The following is an 18,280-nucleotide window of genomic DNA, read 5'->3' on the forward strand; positions in this document are numbered from 1 at the left end:
CCCACCCCAGCAGTGTCACACAGCCATGCACTGCCACCCCCCAGCAGTGTCACACCCCCCAGCAGTGTCACCCCCAGCAGTGCCACCCCTCCAGCAGTGTCACACCCCCCAGCAGTGTCACATCCCCCCAATACTGTCACCCCCCAGCAGTGTCACACCCCCCAGCAGTGTCACACCCCCCAGCAGTGTCACCCCCAGCAGTGTCACACCCCCCAGCAGTGTCACCCACCCCAGCAGTGTCACCCACCCCAGCAGTGTCACACCCCCAAGCAGTGCCACCCCCAGCAGTGTCACACCCCCCAGCAGTGTCACCCCCAGCAGTGTCACCCACCCCAGCAGTGTCACCCACCCCAGCAGTGTCACACCCCCAAGCAGTACCACCCTGTCCTGGGTTGTAAGATAAGCTTGTATTCTATTTGCCATCTGTCGAAGGTTGGGCAAGTTTGTTATCTCTCCCAAAGACAATGGTTTGCCCCGTAGAGGCAATGGTTTGTTTATACACTATTGACTGACTCACTGCCGGGCTGGTAAATGTAACATCTCCCATTGTGAGGGGTCCCACCCAGAGGGGGAAGCCAAGTACTCTATTATTGTATAAAGGGGTAGCTTTTTGGGGAGACGAGGCAGCTCTCTTTGCGGGACTCCCAGAGAAGCAGCTCTCTCTCTCTCTTCGCGGGACTCCCAGAGAAGCAGCTCTCTCTCTCTCTTCGCGGGATCTCGCAGCGAAACAGCCGGGGAGGCGGCGGCGGCAGAGCTCGGAGGCAACCCCGGCACAGAGGAAGACCAGCCCCACTGCCACCAGATCTTCAGGGGAAACCTATACCCTTCAAAAGATCACCACTGCAGCTGCAGTTCATCAACCACTGCAAGGGGAGCAATCGTCCCAGCAGGACTGCCACTGGCACCCCGAATCCTCAGGTTGTGGACTTTTTCACTGGTTTTGTTTGTACCAATTGCATTTGCCTTTTTAAATTGTTGTCTAGTTTTTCTCCTAGTAAAGAATTGTTACTCCCATTCCCATATCTTTGCCTGAGAGCCTTTTAATTTAAAACTCCTAGTAATTCGGAGGGAGGGGGTTTACCTTCTCCATTGCACAGGAGGCTTTAGCCCTCCTTCACAGACTCCTGTCTTGTCGAACCAAGACACACCCCCAGCAGTGTCACACCCCCCAACACTGTCACCCCCCAGCAGTGTCACCCCTAGCAGTGTCACCCCCCAGCAGTGTCACCCCAGCAGGGCCGCTGGGGGATGGTTTGGGGCAGATGTTCTGCGGCGTTTCCTTCCCTGCGGTTCCCTCTGTGTGGTGTGGCTTCCGAGCTGTGCCAGACGCGCCGAGCGTTTTCCCGTCACCGCCAGGCTCCGGGCCCGGCTCGGCTGTGCCCGTACTCTGCTCTGTGGGATCGCTGGCAATATGGACAGTATGGACAAAGCCACACGCAGCTCCCTGAAAGCTTTTTGCTATCCGTTAAGCACTGAATGAAATTGTAAATTTTCTATTAGACATGTAAGAAGTGGTGTGTCAACACTGAACTACAGGGACAGGAGTCTGCATCTACTAGCAGTCTGAACATGGACAACCTGTTCTGGAAGCACCAAGAGTGGTGATGAGTGATGTCCCTCAGGGTCCCTATTGGGACCACTGCTGATTAATGTCTTCATTGGTAACATTGGGATCAAGTGGGAACTGGGAGAAGAACTCATTGAGAGCAGCCCTGCCGAGAGGGACTTGGGGGTGCTGTGGGTGAGAGGCTGGACATGATGCAGCCATGTGCCCTTGCAGCCCAGAATGACAAACGTGTCCTGGGCTGCATCCAAAGCAGCGTGGGCAGCAGGGGAGGGAGGGGATTCTGCCCCTCTGCTCTGCCCCAGTGAGAGCCCACCTGCAGTGCTGCACCCAGCCCTGGGTCCCCAGCATGGGGAGGACATGGACCTGTTGGAGTGAGTTCAGAGGAGGCCACCAAGATGATCAGAGAGATGTAACACCTGCCCTATGATGACAGGCTGAGAACATTGGATTGTTCAGTCTGGAGAGGAGAAGGCTTTGGGGAGATCTTAATGCAGCCTTTCAACACATGAAGGGAGCTGATAAGAAAGATGAGGACAAGACTTTTTAGTAGGATCTGTAGCAACAGAACAAGGGGTAATGATTTTAAACTTTAAAATAAAGTGTAGAAGGATAAGGATGGTGGAACAATGAAAACAGGTTACCCAGAGAGGTTCTAGATTCCCCATCCCTGGAAACATTTAAGGTCCTGTTGGGCAGGGCTCTGAAGTACCTGAAGAATGCCCATTTGCAGGGAGGTTGGACTAGATTGCCTTTAAAGATGCTTTCCAACCCAAACTATTCAATGGTGCTAATGGTGCTCAATACTGTGGACACAGTCAGCTCATGCTGGTTGACCTGGGAGCCCAAGGACAGGACTTTGTCTCTTTTGTGCTCCCAGGATTGAAGTCGCCAAGGAGCTCACATGAAGAGCAGAAAGTGAGACTGCAGAAGGTCCATTGATATAACAGTGCACAAAAAGCAAAGGCTATTTGCAAAATTCATGTCTTCTTATAAGGTCTTGAACTATCTTGTATGGAAAAACATAAATTTCTAGGAGAGGGCTAAGAGTTCCGGAAATAAAATACAGTCATGGTTTCAATCAATATTATTCCTGCATATGACCAGTATGGTATGGTAACCAAACTGGAATTTAAATGCTATGAAAAGAAATGTCTTTATCATGTTAACATTAGCCTCTTGCTGTTATTTCGTCATCAGTCAAAACAGGGGGATTCTCTCTCACTTTAAGTCATTTTGTATTAATGGGCAAAGGAGTTCTTGATTAGTGATTCTTTGGATTGTTTTGGGTTTTTGTTTTTTGGTTTTTTTGTTGTTTTTTTTTTTTGTCGGAAACCTGCTACCTTTGACATTCCTCTTTCTGGAGTTTTTCCAGTGACTTTGGTTTGCACAATATTCACTTAATGACATGCTTTTTGAAATCCCACCTTGGAGTTTTCATTTAGAAGCTGTTGGAAAAATCGGATTTTAGGGGGAGACAATCAATAAGGTTGACAGAATGCAAGTAATGCATATATAATAAGGGAATATAATGCATTTTCAATCAGTTTTTAAAAGAACTAGGGAAGAATGGACTTGCAAACAGATTTCTACACTGCAGGTTTTCTCAGTGCAACTAACCCAACCAAAGGTAATTTTTGTCATTAATGCACAGGGGGTCTGGAGGCACAGGTGTCACAAACACATGCACTGTACTCTTGTGTTTGCTGCTAGCTTGAACTTAGCTGAAGGTGAGATTTTGCTTCTCTTGACCCATAAGAAGATGCAATTCCTTAGAACAGAGAGGCTACAAAATACTAAAATAAGAACAAATATCTACAGCTGCAAGTCTCATTAAAATACCACCCATGAAACGTATTTCAAGGAACGAATTTTGAAAGCAAGGATCCAGGACTTCTTATGCCTGGTGGCCCATAGAAACTTCTCTTCTAGCATTTGTGTTCATAAACTTTTGATGATCACTGTAGCATAGCATATTTTTCCTCCTTAGCAATACTGTTTTAAGTGTTCATTGGCTTCTGCCCCCTGAGATCACACAAAATGCCAATTATCTAGCAGTATTCCCACTCCCTGCTCCCAGCTGGCTGGTGTTATCTAAAATCAAAATTCTTGTGGATAGACTCCATGTGCCATTTTCTGCAGTAGCAAGAAAAAAAAAAAAAAAAGCATCCCAACAAACCCAGGTCACCCCCCCAAACCCAGAAAAGCCACTTTTCAAGACTTCTTAGACTTCTTTGTGTGCATAAGCTTGACATTTTAAAACTTTGTTGTGCTACATATTGAATATGAGAAGAACAGATGTTCTGGTGAGAAACAAGGTCTTTTGGTGGGATGTACAAGCTCCTTGGGTGGAGGTAGAGCTTAGAAACAGAGCTACTGGAAGTAGTGCTCAGCATTTACTGAGGCTGTTCACTTGAAAGCTGAAGTATGTCTTTTTTAACTCAGGAGATATTTGCTAGTGCTTTTTCTATGAAACTGACAATGGACATTGCATTTCAGAAGAGCATGAGCAACTTCGATGAACCTGACTCCTGATTTCCATGTATCCCCTGTGACCAGAGTTTCAAGGCTTAGTGCCTGCCAGCTGAAGGTCAGTAGCTCACATTTTGTGCGTGCATTTAGTTTGTAGCAAATGTGGGTAAAAGGAATTTCACCAGACCTCTGTGAAAAAGGTAATTCTTGTGTGTTATCCTTGGTGGCAGCAATGGGCTGCGACTAAGTACACAGGAGCTGCTGTGGTTCTGCTGATGCAAGGTAACTCATTAATATTCAATGACTTGATCATGTGTCAGAGCCCTCTATTTTCTTTAGCTCCTTTAAAAAGTCTTAGGCAGGGATTGTACCTTGGGAAGGACCTTCCACCTTGGACAGGTAGGATTTTCCCAGGAGTTTAAGCCTGCAGCAGCTGGTGGGTGTTCTGCCCCTGAGATTTTGCTGTGAATCACATCTAAGTAAGAAAAAAATTCAAATCCTATCCTGGCCTATGGCTGCTGCAGTAAATCTGTAAAAATCACTCCTGCTGAGCTGTATGGATCCACATAGGCCTGTGCAGAATGTAAATCACATAATCCTGAGAAAACTGCCAGGGCCGCAGAGGAGAGAAACTGCATCATGCACAGAATATGTAAATGTGTGTGGAGAGGGAGATTCTTCCCCCCACAGGTGATTTGTGAGAGTTAACATTTGGGTTGTGAGATATTTAACCAATGCCTTCTCCTCCCTCAGATTTTTTGGTAAGAGCTAGAGGGGAAGACACAAGCAGCCCCTTGAAATACAAAAAAAACCTGAGCTGGGGGTAAGGCAGGGGGACAGGCAAAAGTAAGTTTTATAAAGCAGATTTTTTTAAAAACAGGCAATTAAACTCAGGATGTTATACACCTTCTGTCAGCTAAAGTGGATTTTTATGGATATTGGCTCATGGCGCTTGACTGAAGGTATGCCAGGAATGCTGGATAGGTCAGCTGGGTGATGAACTGACACGTCCTAAAGGAGTGAGATAGGATGCCAGAGCAATACCACCATTAAAACATGTGTTAGGGTATATCAGTACAGAAAATTATCAGCATCTCCTACTTTTAACAGTCCTCAGTCTGCACAGCAGCAGTGAGTGGACCATGAGATGTTTTATTGATGACACCAGGCACTGTGAGACAAACTCCATAGATAAAGATTTTCAAGTTTGTTTTATGGTCTTTCCAATAAGGAGTAATCTATTTTTCAATAAGACAAGAATTATTTACAGTCATTTAAATTATAACAGATGCCTGAAATATACATTAGCTAATTTAGCATTAACAGGAAGATAATTACAAAGCCAATACATACCTATTGATTGCTGCAAGTGTGTTTACTGACCTTCATCATCTATCTACTCTTACATGCACACAGTCTGCCAGATCGTTCATTTTTTAGTCTTAGAAGAGGACCAATACTAGGGATATTGATAAGGTTGTTAGGTATTAAGGTCAGAGGAATTTCTGCGTACAGGAAACCAGTTTCAGTTATTTCAGTTGTTTAGAAGTTTTCCTATTTTCTTGGCTATTTTTTTTTTTAATCTGAGTCTGTCTTGTATGAAATTTGGTCCATATGCACATAAGTTTTTATTGAAAATTCTTCAGCTGTTTCTGAAAACTAATACAAGAGTTTTAAGAAAAGTATATGTTTTTATAGCTGTTACAGAAAGCTGATTTACTTCAATCGAGTTACCCACATGCCATGAGACTTTAAATATGGAAAAGGGGGAGACTGTGCATTTTACAACATCTTGGTCTTCATCTTCCCACAGCAGCAGCACATGTCACCACGTTCTTCCTGTAAAGTCATTCCTTTTATAATTTCATTGTCTGCATTTTTACAGACCCACGTGTTCTCAGGCCAAGGCTTTTTTTGTACATGAGTGGGAGCTTGGACATAGACCTCCCAAAGGCCCAGCCCAGGTAGATGGTTTGACCTCTGTTTCTCTGCCCAGCCTCAGCTCCTCACATCCTACTCACAATTTCCTCCCAGTCTCCTGCCACAAGCTGCTTTTTTATATTGTTATTGTTGTTATTATTATCATTAACTTGTTTTGTTGTCTGTTTCTTTTTTTTTCACAGAAACACAGTGTGAAGTTCAAACTCTCATTTCATATTCCTAAAGCTTTTCTGTTTGTGAAGTTTATTGTGGATTTCTTTTCCCTACAATTTTTTTCCTCAGTTTTCCTGAGATCTTTTCCTTTTCTGAGGCACATTTAAGCCTGTCTGGATTCTTCTAAATTCCTGTAGTGCCATGCTAAAACTGCAGCCTTTTCCCTATAGGGGACTAAAAATATTAGGAGTGGTAAAGCTCCTTGAAACTTCACCTGCACACCTGCACAAGGGTGAGGCTCCATTTTTCATCCTCAGGGCTCACTTACACCTCATGACCTCATCCAAAATCCTCACTCAGGTAAAACTCCCCTTGAAATCAATAGCTGCAGAGACTAATTAAGAACTTCTGGATTGGAACAACATCTTGTTGGAAGCTAATTAGGGATGATTCAAAGTTGATTACCTACAGAAAAAAAAAATAGGCATTCTTGATTTTCTTTTATATTCTTCTGGGAAAGCTGAGAGTGGCTGCAGAAAAAAATGTTTGTGTTGATGTTGTGCTTCATGTGTGGCTGTATGTAGGTGGTTTCTCTTTGTGACTCTTCAACACTGCTGAAAACTTCATGCTAAAAGAAAGAAATAAATGATAATAAAATTTTTAAAAGGTGCTAACACAGCACTCTTTCACAGCCCAGCACTATGTCTGGGCTGTGTACAGTAGGATATAGTTCCTGTAGGCACAAGAATTCCTGTAGAGTACTTAGGATGATGTTGTAGAAGCCCGGGTGCTGATGCCAGGCAAGTTGGCTTGAGTATTTACACTACAATCTGAGATATGTAGTTTTCAATGAACAATACCAAAACACTAAAAATTGTCATTTACAATTTATTTTTTCTCTCAATGACCTGTAGAATTTCATTCATGCTGACAATCATGGACTGCAGCTTTCAAAAAATAAGCACAGAACAGTAGGTTTTTTTGTGCAATATATTTCAGATGTGGCAATCTTTCTCTGACTCCATTTCTTTCTTTGACCAAGTGGGGGTGTTCTTGGCATAATATTTATCAAGAATGCAATCCAAAAATATGTGAAAATTCTCTGCTGCCACCTGAGAAGAGTTGGTTCCTGTCTATCTTCCAGCTCTGACAGCAACCAGATCACCACTTTGACTGGATCTAAGAAATGGTCTTGTTCTGAGAGTCCTATTATAATAAAATACACAGCCATAGTTCTGGAGCAATGCATTATAATTAACATAATAATTGGAAAAAATATGAAATAATTGCCCTAACAAAAATGTTCTGCTTAATGTTTAAGTCTCTAGCTGAGGGAAGTTTTTTTAATTTTTTTTGTTTTGTTTTGTTTTGTTGGTTTTAAGTGATGGAATTAAATAAGAATTCTGCAAATGGTTTCCTGTGGTCTATGAAAAGTTAGCCTTTTTTCTGAACTCAGTTGTTTATCCTATCTCTGTGAGTGACTAAATAGCTCTGGAATTATATTAATCTTGACTTAAGGTTTACATGGGTGTATATAGACTTTTATGATTTTGTACCATTACACCTAAAGAGAGAAAGGAGTCATAGTTTGCAAGGACCCTGTTAGGGTGAAAAATGGTACAAGATTTCAAGTCACAAGGAAAGGCTGTGACCAAGTCAGGAAATTAAGTCAGGGTAGTGCCAAATATAACACCGTCTTTTCTATTTTCTTGTCACTCTTTAATGATTACTAAAAGTAAGAATTAAGTAGGTAGCTCAAAAAACTGATCCACTTGACCCATTGCCAAGAAGGACTGAGCATGAAGAAAATTAATTTTAGTTTTGCAGACTTTTATTAGAGCTGTGGACTTTCTCTTAAAGGGGACTTCTGCTTCCCAAAAATGAAAGATCTGTCACCTGAAATATCTGCTCCACAGTCACATAAGTGGGATAACCAGCAATCAACAATCATGGCCATCATCATCATATAAGGTGAGAACCCCTCAGCTTACAGGGACAGTGAAAATGTGATGTGAAAGTAATGAAGAGGCTAACAATGTGGATGGAAGGAATTACTATTTTCTTTTACGAACAGGAGCTGTAGCTGAAGCTGCTCTTCCAAATAAAGCATAAAGTTAGATTGCATGTTTCCTTTGTCCCACACAGTGCTCTACCCACAAGCCTGGACTGGCTCAAGTGAAATGTGTGTGTCTTCAAGAACACATCTGTACTCACTGTCATCTTGGCAGACATCATCACCCTGACACAGGCATGTTTCAGCTTTTGTTATTTAAATCACAAGCCAGTATTTCCCAGAAGATAATGCCCTAGGCCCGTGTGATGGTCCCTGCAGTAAACAGTGTGAAATTGCACTCCACTTGTGCACATACTTGTGCACGTGGGTCTGCCATAATGTTCATCTACATCCCAATAACTTCAACCCAGGACAGCAGTAGTTAGCAGATTAAGTATCCACTTTTGTAGGAACAGGTGGCTGAACAGGAAAAAGAGGTGTCATTAGTGGTCTAATCAAGCCAGACCTTCCCTGATCAGAGGTTGCAGTGTGCTCTCCACCCACTGCAGAATTCACAGAGAAGACAACTATTATGACTGCCCCAACCACAGGAAGAGTTTTAATTGGTACTCATACCAAAGAATCCAACCACAAGGCACAAATCCATTTAAAAACCTCAAATTTCATTAGATCTGTTGCAGATGGAGCTGCTTGTCTCTTTAGGAACCACCCCTTACTTTTATTTGTGGCAATTTCATCAGACTTTTCATGTTCCATTTCATTTGAGCTAATCTCTCTCCATCACAGCTGGCCAGCTGAGCTCTGAGGAACAGATTTATGTGGTCCCTGACTGCTGCTTGGCAAACTTGGCTTGTGCCATTTCAGTGCTGAATGATTCTGCCACATCTGCTCCCTTTCTGATTTCTGAGCACTTTGAGCTATATCACAGGGCAGCTGTGGATCAGTGAAGGTTTAACAGAGAAAAAAAGATTTACAGGGGAAAAAAATGTCTGCAACTCCATTATTTGTCTTCTTTTTCCAAAAAGACCCCCTTCAGTATCCCAATGTTTGCTAATGGATACAGTGAGTTGGTTTTGGAGCATATGTATTTCATCCCTAAACTAAATCCAGTTGTCTGAGCAAGCTTGGTACAACATCCTTTTACCAACAAAGTGTTTTTTCCTGTCTCTATGAACTGCAGATTTTCCTCTCCGTGTGAATTGCTTAAAGGATTGCTATCTACAGAGAAAGGCAGGCACCTCTGCAGGCAGACATTCAGGCCAGCTGCTTTTAGGACATATTGTAGGCACTCCTTCACAGTGCCTGTGTATAATACTAATGTGCAGGAGGGGTGTTTCTTGATGAGTAGCTTTTTGCAACAAGATCTAAACTTGAACATGGTTGAAAATGTTACAAAATATTACTCAAAATATATGGACTATAACCTGTCACATACATAACATAAAGCAGAACATAATTTTCAAACCTCCTTTCTCAATTGGAAATTAAGTGGTTTTTTTTGGTGACAGCCCAATCCTCATTTGAAGTAAACTGGCATCAGCAGCCATCAAAATCAATAAGATCATGCAATAAAACAGCAGCTAAGGATGTGGACTTAACAGTATTTTATTTTCACTAGGTAGAAAAACGTGGGGAGGCAGCTGTGGCCTTGAGAAGAGCCAAGCAAAGCCATACCTGCTCTATGTCCATCTCTGTCTCTAGGGAAGAAATGCTGACATGAAAGAGTCAACTCAAATGGACAAGAGGCCAGTGAAGTCAGTCTGTTTCCACCCCAGAGTGGACAAGATACAACTCTCCATGATGACAATGGACTCGTAGAGGTGTTAGCACAAGGAGCTACCTCATGTTTGATTTGTAGTGCTCTTTACCTATGGAAGAAGGAAGACCCTTAAGCTATCATCCTTAGGTTTAAATCAGATGAGCTACTTTGACTACCAGAGTCCCAAACTCCTCTAAATGCTCAGGCCCTTTATACAGGTTACAAGGAAAAGCAACAGTTAATGCTTTTTCAAAATTATATCTTACCCTTATGGGATCTAATAAATTCTTTACATCTTTAATTATAATGCATCCTATTTTATATTAACATATACATTTTTAATTCAGATTACTTTCCTAATAATTATAATAAATATTAATCTCTTTATCACTTTTAAATGTAAAATTCTACAGTATATTGCAAGTACATGACAGTACCACTCCAGATTTTAAGACAGGCCAGAGGAGAACAGCTGTAACTTACTGAGGTAGCTGAGAAATTTCAGAAAACTGCGTATCCCCAGACAGGTTTAGCTTCAGATTAATATATTTTTGCCTTGGAAAATAGGCATTGCAATACGCAAAAGCCTCCATCACATTTTTGTGTCACTAGGGGCAACATCATAGATGGCTTTAACAGAATTTAGGGAAAACATCATCAGAATTTTCTGAAATTAAATTTAATCTTTAGGTACAGTTCTACAAGTCCTTAATTTATGTTAGATCTGACAGGATTGGTGACTACAGTGGAGCATATTCCATTATGTGTGATGCATGGTATCCTTTCATAAAATCAGGTAAATGGAAAGATGGGACCACAGTAGTCCTATTACCTTGTAATGTTTTGAAACCTTAGAATACCTGAATTTCTTACTTTAACATCTTCATGTGAATATCAAGAAAGAAATGGCCCCTCCTGACAGATGAGCATGTTCCTGGCAAGATGCCAGGTGTTCCTGTTTGGTTACATCACAGCGCTGGCACCAAGACAAGGAATCAGCAGGTTTGGTTTCCATGAGGAAAAAATTCTTCCCAGTGAGTTTCTGTGTGATGGGGTTTTGATGTGATCCAGGATGTTTCTTAGGTCTGTAAGTATTTTCTGCGTGGTGAAAGGAAGCGTTATGAGGAGGAAGGCCCTAAAGCCTGGCAGTCAGGGTGGTTTTGGAGGTAACCCCACCCCTGCTCTTGGCGTGCTGCCCCCCCTCTGCTCAGTTAATGACATCCATAGCTGGGGACTTCAGAGAGCTGTGACAAATGCAGCTGATTGATTGCATTTCTCAGGCCTTGCTTGCTGCTTTTCAAGTGCAGACCAGCTGCTGGAAGATGTTGCATCAATTCTTGCTGTAAGGCACAGCTCTTAGTCTGAGGCACTACTTCAGCCTTTTCTGGGAGCATGAGTTCCCCCAAACTGAAACCTTGGGCACTGTACAGGGATATTTGATTCATTTTCTTTTTTTCTTTTTGTTAAGCAATAACTATTAGCATTCAAATTATTCTCTGCTTCCTGCAATGCTCCCTAAGATAAGAGTGGTTCAAGAATGTACGTTTGTGGTAATTAAACGGTCCTGAAAGTGCAATGTCAGGAAATGTATGGTTCTCTACTCTTTTTTTCCTTTTTCTTCCCCCCTCCACCCCCCCTCCCCCCTTTACCAGCTACTTGTCTATTTCTAGAAATACACCTCACCATTTACTTCAGAGCAGTGACATGGAGAAGCAGATATTTAGAGGAAGTCCATTTGCTTCACAAAAACATCCATTACCTTTATCACGTGAGGAGACAAAAAAAAAAAAAAAGAATCAATTACAATACTTCACTTAGGAATGACTAATTGAATTGTGAAAAATATACTGATACTCTGAAGTCACTGTGGTGAGCTAAATACTGGCTCTTGTAAAAGGCAGGAAATGTAGATAAGATGCTGATTCAATTGATTTGAGGTTAGAATGCATTTTCAGTTTGTGTTGATGTTTTAAGCTTGTCTAATTTCCACCAAGTCTTATTAATCAAGATTCAGGGAATTAGAAGAGAAAACTGCAGAGGATTTGCACCTACTTGGAGAAATTAACTCTGAGTGCTAAATACACCTCATGCCATCCTGCAGTCAGAGATCAGCTGTCAACTCCATGTTTAATCACAGATCCACTTAAATTAGTCATTTGGCTGGCTCTAGTAGGTCATCTATCTTATGTCCTCTGCCATCATCCACACTTGCTAGCACCTTCAAATCCTGCAGGTGAAGGCAGAAAAAGAGGCAGAGGCTGTTGCTGGATGGTCTCAGCTGGATGTGCTCGGAGTCCTGCTGCTGTTTGGCTGTGTCTTGTATTAGTGTACTTTGAAAAGCTCCATCGGATGTTATGGAGACTGGAACTTCATCACCTGTGGTGTTAAATTCTTAGGAAGATCCTCGGCACAACTTTAGCCAGAGACATCCTCTCTATCCCGAGTGCCTCAGAAATGCTCAGAAGTTATCACAGGGCAAATACCAATTCCAGGAGGCTCTTTGGGTGAATGGCTTCCATTTGGGTATTCATGCTGGGTGCAGTGTTCTCAGTTCAGGTTTTACTTTGTCCTTTGACTTCATTGGGAGGGAATGATGTGGCTCAAATTTCATTTACAGGTGCAAACATTGCTTCCATGCTGCAATAAATAACTGTTCAAAATAAAATACTGAAACTCGGGAAATCTAGCGAAAAAAATTGAGGTTTTTTAATATATAGTGCAAAATTAATCAAATAATGTGCTAATAAATGTCAGTTAATTCAAATATGAAAAGCTGCAGATGGACATAATATAATTACTATGCTTCCTTAGTAACAAGCATGTGGTTCATTACTGAAGGAGACTTACATGTGCTCCGGAGATCCTCTCTTTCCCATTCCCCTGAGCTGCAGGAAGGACGAAGGAATGACCTTCCTGTCCCAGTTGAGTCCACCCTACAGACACATCCAAATCAAAAGGTAGCTTTTATTTCTAGGGCTTTCTGAAAAGCTTCTAAAGAGGAAAATGCTTTGGTCTTTGCAATGTCCTAGGGGCCTGATCCGAGCACTTTGCAAGCAAAGAGAATTGCTGAGTTTGTTACAGAAGGTGAAATCTCAGCCACTGAAATAAATGCTGTCATCCCCTGATCCACTGAAGTTAGAATTTAAGTTCATTTCTACTTCAGTTCATCGTATTGAAGAATTCTATCTCCATATCTCATAGCTTCAACACTTTGAAATAACAATAGTTCAGCAACATGCTTCAGTTTACCTACAATGAAAATAAAAGAACATTCTATAGGCATACTTAATTTAAACTGGTTCCTAATTTATTTTTCTGTTCTGGTTTGTAAGATAAACTTGTATTCTATTTGCCATCTGTTGGAGGTTGGGCAGGTTTGTTATCTCTTCCAAGAACAATGGTTTGCTCCGAAGAGGTAATGGTTTGTTAATGGGCCATTGACTGATTCAATGCAGGGCTGGTAACGTAACACCATCCCATTGTGAAATACTCCACCCAGAGGGGGAAGCCAAGCACTCTTTTTTTTTTTGTATAAAGGGGTACCTTTTGGGAGACAGAGCAGCTCTCTCTTTGCGGGATTTGGAGAGAAGCGGCTCCTTCGGCGGGACTCACAGAAAAGTGGCCCCTTCGCTGGATTCCCAGAGAGACAGCTCTTTTTTTCTCTGCTAGATTCCCAGAAGAAGACCGGCCCCACTACCACCAGATCTTCAGAGAAAACTATACCCTTCTAAAGATCACCACTTCAGCTGCAATTCATCAGCCACTGCAAGAGGAGCAGCTATCATTTCAACCGGACTGCTACCAACACCCCGAATCCTCAGGGTGTCAGGTTGTGGACTTTATCACTAGTTCTGTTTGTACCAATTACATTTGCCTTTTTAAATTGTTATTTAGTTTCTCCTAGTAAAGAATTGTTACTCCCATTCCCATATCTTTGCCTGAGAGCCTTTTAATTTAAAAATCCTGGTAATTCGGAGGGAGGGGGTTTATCTTCTCCATTGCACAGGAGGCTTTTGCCCTCCTTCACAGACTCCTGTCTTGTCAAACCAAGACATTTTTCTAATATATTTCTAATATAAACACTAGAAGGGCTGGTCTTGTTTGCAAGATGAAGTGTTAGATTCTCTGGATTCTCTCCCTGACTCAGTATCCTTTGTATCTAAAGGATTTGTGATTCATCATGGTATTAAGAAGGAATACTTCTGTTAGAACTGATCAGGTTATTCATTACAGGAGAAGAAAAAAAAATCAGGAAATAAATGTGTGTTTATGACCTATGATCTGAAGAATAGAAGCTTTGAAAGATAGAAGGGAAGAGATTGTGTCTAGTACTAAGGCCAAGGTGGAGGTAAAGGGAAGAGAGAAAGAAGAGAGGTAAAAAAGGTAATCTATGCATATTTTTAGTCCATGTTTACATTGCAAGATGCTTTGATGCTGGACATGTCATGAAAAATGGTGTTTTAGGTACATTCTATCAGTGTGGAATCACTGGCCCAAGCACCTTTCCACTTTCAGGCAGGACCAAGGTGTAATTTTACATTAGAGTGCACATGGCCCACTGGATGACATGATTCTATTGAGTGGGACTTGGCACTATTCCTGGGTCAAGCACTGCTGGAGAGAGCAGAAGCCATAATTTACATGGACAAATATCAGGGGAAGAAACACCTGATGTTGAAGTAACTTGCCTGGACAGACAACAGGTAGCTGGCAGGACTGGAAATTAAACTGGATTTTCTAACTCTTAAATCCATTCCTTGCTTGTTCAGTGACAGCATACAGAAGTGTAAAACAAAACAGAAAATGCAACAAGCCCTTCCCTTCCCTTCCCTTCCCTTCCCTTCCCTTCCCTTCCCTTCCCTTCCCTTCCCTTCCCTTCCCTTCCCTTCCCTTCCCTTCCCTTCCCTTCCCTTCCCTTCCCTTCCCTTCCCTTCCCTCCCCTTCCCTTCCCTTCCCTTCCCTTCCCTCCCCTTCCCTCCCCTCCCCTCCCCTCCCCTCCCCTCCCCTCCCCTCCCCTCCCCTCCCCTCCCCTCCCCTCCCCCTCTAGTGACTCAAGGTCAATAGACTAAAGCTTTTACATAAAACATTACTTCCCAGCTAAATTGTTTCCTTAAATCTCATTAAAATGAACTTTGAACCAATGAGGATACAATTTTGTGTCAGATAATTTTTGATCAGCTTTTTCTGCTTGTGAATAAGATGCAGTGTGTTTATTAATATAAAGTCAAAGCTGAGTCCCAAATGTAGCTTCAGAAAAAGAACTTAAAGAACACAGCCTTGCTAAATAGAGATGCAACACATTACTGTGTTCAAACACAGGGAATATAGCAATTCTGTATTTTAGAAACAGGTTTCCACACATGGTGTGGATGCCTAAATGAACATGTCCTAGAGCTCTTAAAATCCAACAAATTTAGAAAATTGTGATGTCATCCTGAAAAATCAGATTTTTTTTTTTACGGGGGAGTTCTCAAAGTGCATACAAGAACAAGTACAATTTTTTTTTTCAGTTGTGTCACATGCAAAAAAATGACAGTCACTCCAGTATTGTTGCCAAGGGTTTACACCACATATTTCCAGTGCACCTGTTACATGAATAAAAGTTGCACTGCCAACTGAAATTTTATCTGACCATGTCCACATTCTATACTAAAAGCTGGCCTGCAACTGAAAAATGAAACTCAAGAGCCTGATGGGACTGAAGAAATGCTTACACGGACCCTCACTTTTCCCATGTTTTCAATTAATTGCAGGATGAGCTACTTAGATGAACTTAATTTTGTATAAAAAGACAGTCATGAGTACAGACATACTGTGGGAAAATGAGTCTGGCCAATGAACTGGAATGAGATGGACAGGAATGCAAGCTGTAATTCTTGCAAAGTCCTTTGGCAACATCTAGTTAGGTTTATCACAATACAAGAATGATATTTGACACAGTGAAGTCTTTGTTTGTATTCTCTTGTGAATCTTTACACTAGGACAAATTCACAGTATTTCCATTTCCTGAAAAATTACCTTTAGTAATCCCTTATGGGAATTGTACCCATGTTGCTGTCAATATATTTTACATTGTCCTTAAATGTTGACAAGTGTGCAAAGACCCCAACAACTGGTTAGAGCCTTGACAACTGCAAAACAAAGATGTTCTGTGCTGGCCTAAGCTTGAGAGAATGAGAGAAGTGCTGGAGCCAACTACATACTTTGGGCGTTTTCCAGCTCTGTCAGAAAACCCTTTTATTTTCTTGTTTGGCAACAAATGGCATTAATGAGAACAATGAATTTCAGTAATTAGGTTAAGAGGCTTAAACAAACAACCTAACTAGAACAATGAAAGATTAAGATGGGAATATAGATTATTGTGAGTTTATTGTCATTGTAGACTGATGAAAGTTTAGTTAGCTAGCTGGCATTTATATTATTCATTTAATCACAAAGTTCATTCCAGACCTGTCCATTTCTCTATCTGCTGTTTGGGTTTAAGAGCAAAAAAAGTGCATAACAGAACTGGAAGAAAGTAAATCTGAGAGATGCTGGGGGGTGAATTGCCTGCACAGGAAGTATATTCAGCCAAGGAACAGCTGTAGGTTTTTTCAGAAAGGAAGCTCAGTCCATGAGTTAACATCTCATAAGTTTTTGGAGAAGAATCCCTCCTCTTCTGCTCACTTTTTGATCTTGAATAATTCACTTGAAGTTTCCCATTAGCTAAAAATGGTCCTTAGATATAGAAACAATTCTGTCTTGCAGGAGTGTTGCAAAGCTTATGACATGCTCAGATAAGGAATTCATTTAAACATCTTTCAAACAACTGTAATATTGCAAATTACCCTACTCATTGGCTTTGGCTGAAACCTGAGGCCTTTGCAGGCAGGCTGATGTTTTTGGTGTTCTTTCTCTGTGATACTTTTCAATGGCTCTTTACCTGTGAAGCTGCTGTATGTTTTCCAAATTGCCCTTTTTTTTTCCTTTTTTTTTTTAGTTGTATGTCATGGCAAACACGTTTGAAAAGAGAGTTTGTGTTTAGAACAATTAGGAGAGAAACAAGGAGGGACAGTTCACTGGAGTGGCAACAACTTCATTTTAGTCTTCAGGACAGAAGCTGATGTAGTCATAAAATTCAGTTTTGCGGATAAATTTCTTCAGGAACAAGTGAAGCTTCTTTGTACATTTTCAAGCTTTCATAGTGGTGTAACAGGATGTGTTAAGTGGTGAATAAATGTAAGAATAGTGTTGGACTGGAAACATGCTGCTTTAAAACCACTAATTGCAATACTTAAATATCTCAAATATTATTTAGTATTTTCTTCAAAGTGTTTTCAGAAGGGTTCAGTTTATAAATTCAAAACCAGTTTGATGGTGAGGAGGGATTGGACTGGAAATTAGGCTGATAATGCATTTTGCTTTGATGCATATTTGCTACATACCTAAACCCTCTAATAATGCACATCCAAGACTCTCAATTGTCTATAAATAAGACTTGATAACATTATGAAGTAAGACAGGATTTGGGAAAAAAACAAAACACGTTATACAATATGTAACTTGCATGCTAAAAGATACTGAAAAAAATAATGTGATAAACTAAAAAGATTGAGGAAAAATGTTAGCATGATAAAATGTAGGTTTGTAATGTATGCTGGTATAAATGTATATCTGAAGATAGAGTGATGTTGGAAAATATCAGTGTCATGATGTTGGAAAAAAATGATCAAATACTTCTTAGAAGACATAGAATAGTTAAAATTAATTTTAAAATGGCTGGATTCCTAGAAATAAAATACAGATGCTGTACTTCTACCATATAAGAAGAACAAATTTCTTTGTGGCTTGTCATGGTCTAGGGAAAATACAAAGTAACTTTATGTAGAATTAAACACTTTTCACTGGAAACAGATGCTTTGCACACAAATTGCTCTAGGAAATCTTTAATTTTTAATCCTCATTTTTAACAAATTCTGGAACACCAGGAAAATTCCAGAAGTCTGAAATTGGGTTTGGAGTGAGGCAAAGCTAAAAAAATTCTTACAAGATGACTGGAGTTCAGTGTAGGTCAATTAGTCTGACATCTGTTCCAGAAAATATAACAGAAAAGCTGGGAAGAGAATCAGCTGAGAAATAATTAAAGGATAGAAATAAAATTATTTCCAGGCAACACGGTTTTATGAAAAGCAGATCATGTCAAAGAAATCTCACTTTATTCTTTGATGAAATTGCAAGCTTGTTTGAGTAATCTGATTTTTGTAAAATATTTGAATTTGGCAGCACAGCATGTTCTGATTTAAACATTGGCATCATATACTATTAATAAAGCAAATGTTTTATGAATTAAGAACTGGTTAAGTGATAGATCTTAGAAAGAGATTGTCTCCAGGAAATG

The 18,280-nt window shown here is 40.9% G+C and overlaps 1 long non-coding RNA gene across 1 annotated transcript; it reads left to right on the top strand.

Annotated features, from left to right (window-relative positions):
• Positions 1-510: 510 nt before the first annotated feature.
• On the top strand, positions 511-13,832 carry LOC146767793 (uncharacterized). Its single transcript, XR_014953576.1, has 3 exons — positions 511-918; positions 4,064-4,154; positions 13,573-13,832. It is a non-coding gene; the product is annotated as an uncharacterized LOC146767793 (long non-coding RNA).
• Positions 13,833-18,280: the final 4,448 nt, after the last annotated feature.

The sequence above is a fragment of the Lonchura striata genome, chromosome 3 (assembly GCF_050655825.1).
Source record: "Lonchura striata isolate lonStrDom1 chromosome 3, ASM5065582v1, whole genome shotgun sequence".
Lineage (NCBI taxonomy): Eukaryota > Metazoa > Chordata > Aves > Passeriformes > Estrildidae > Lonchura > Lonchura striata.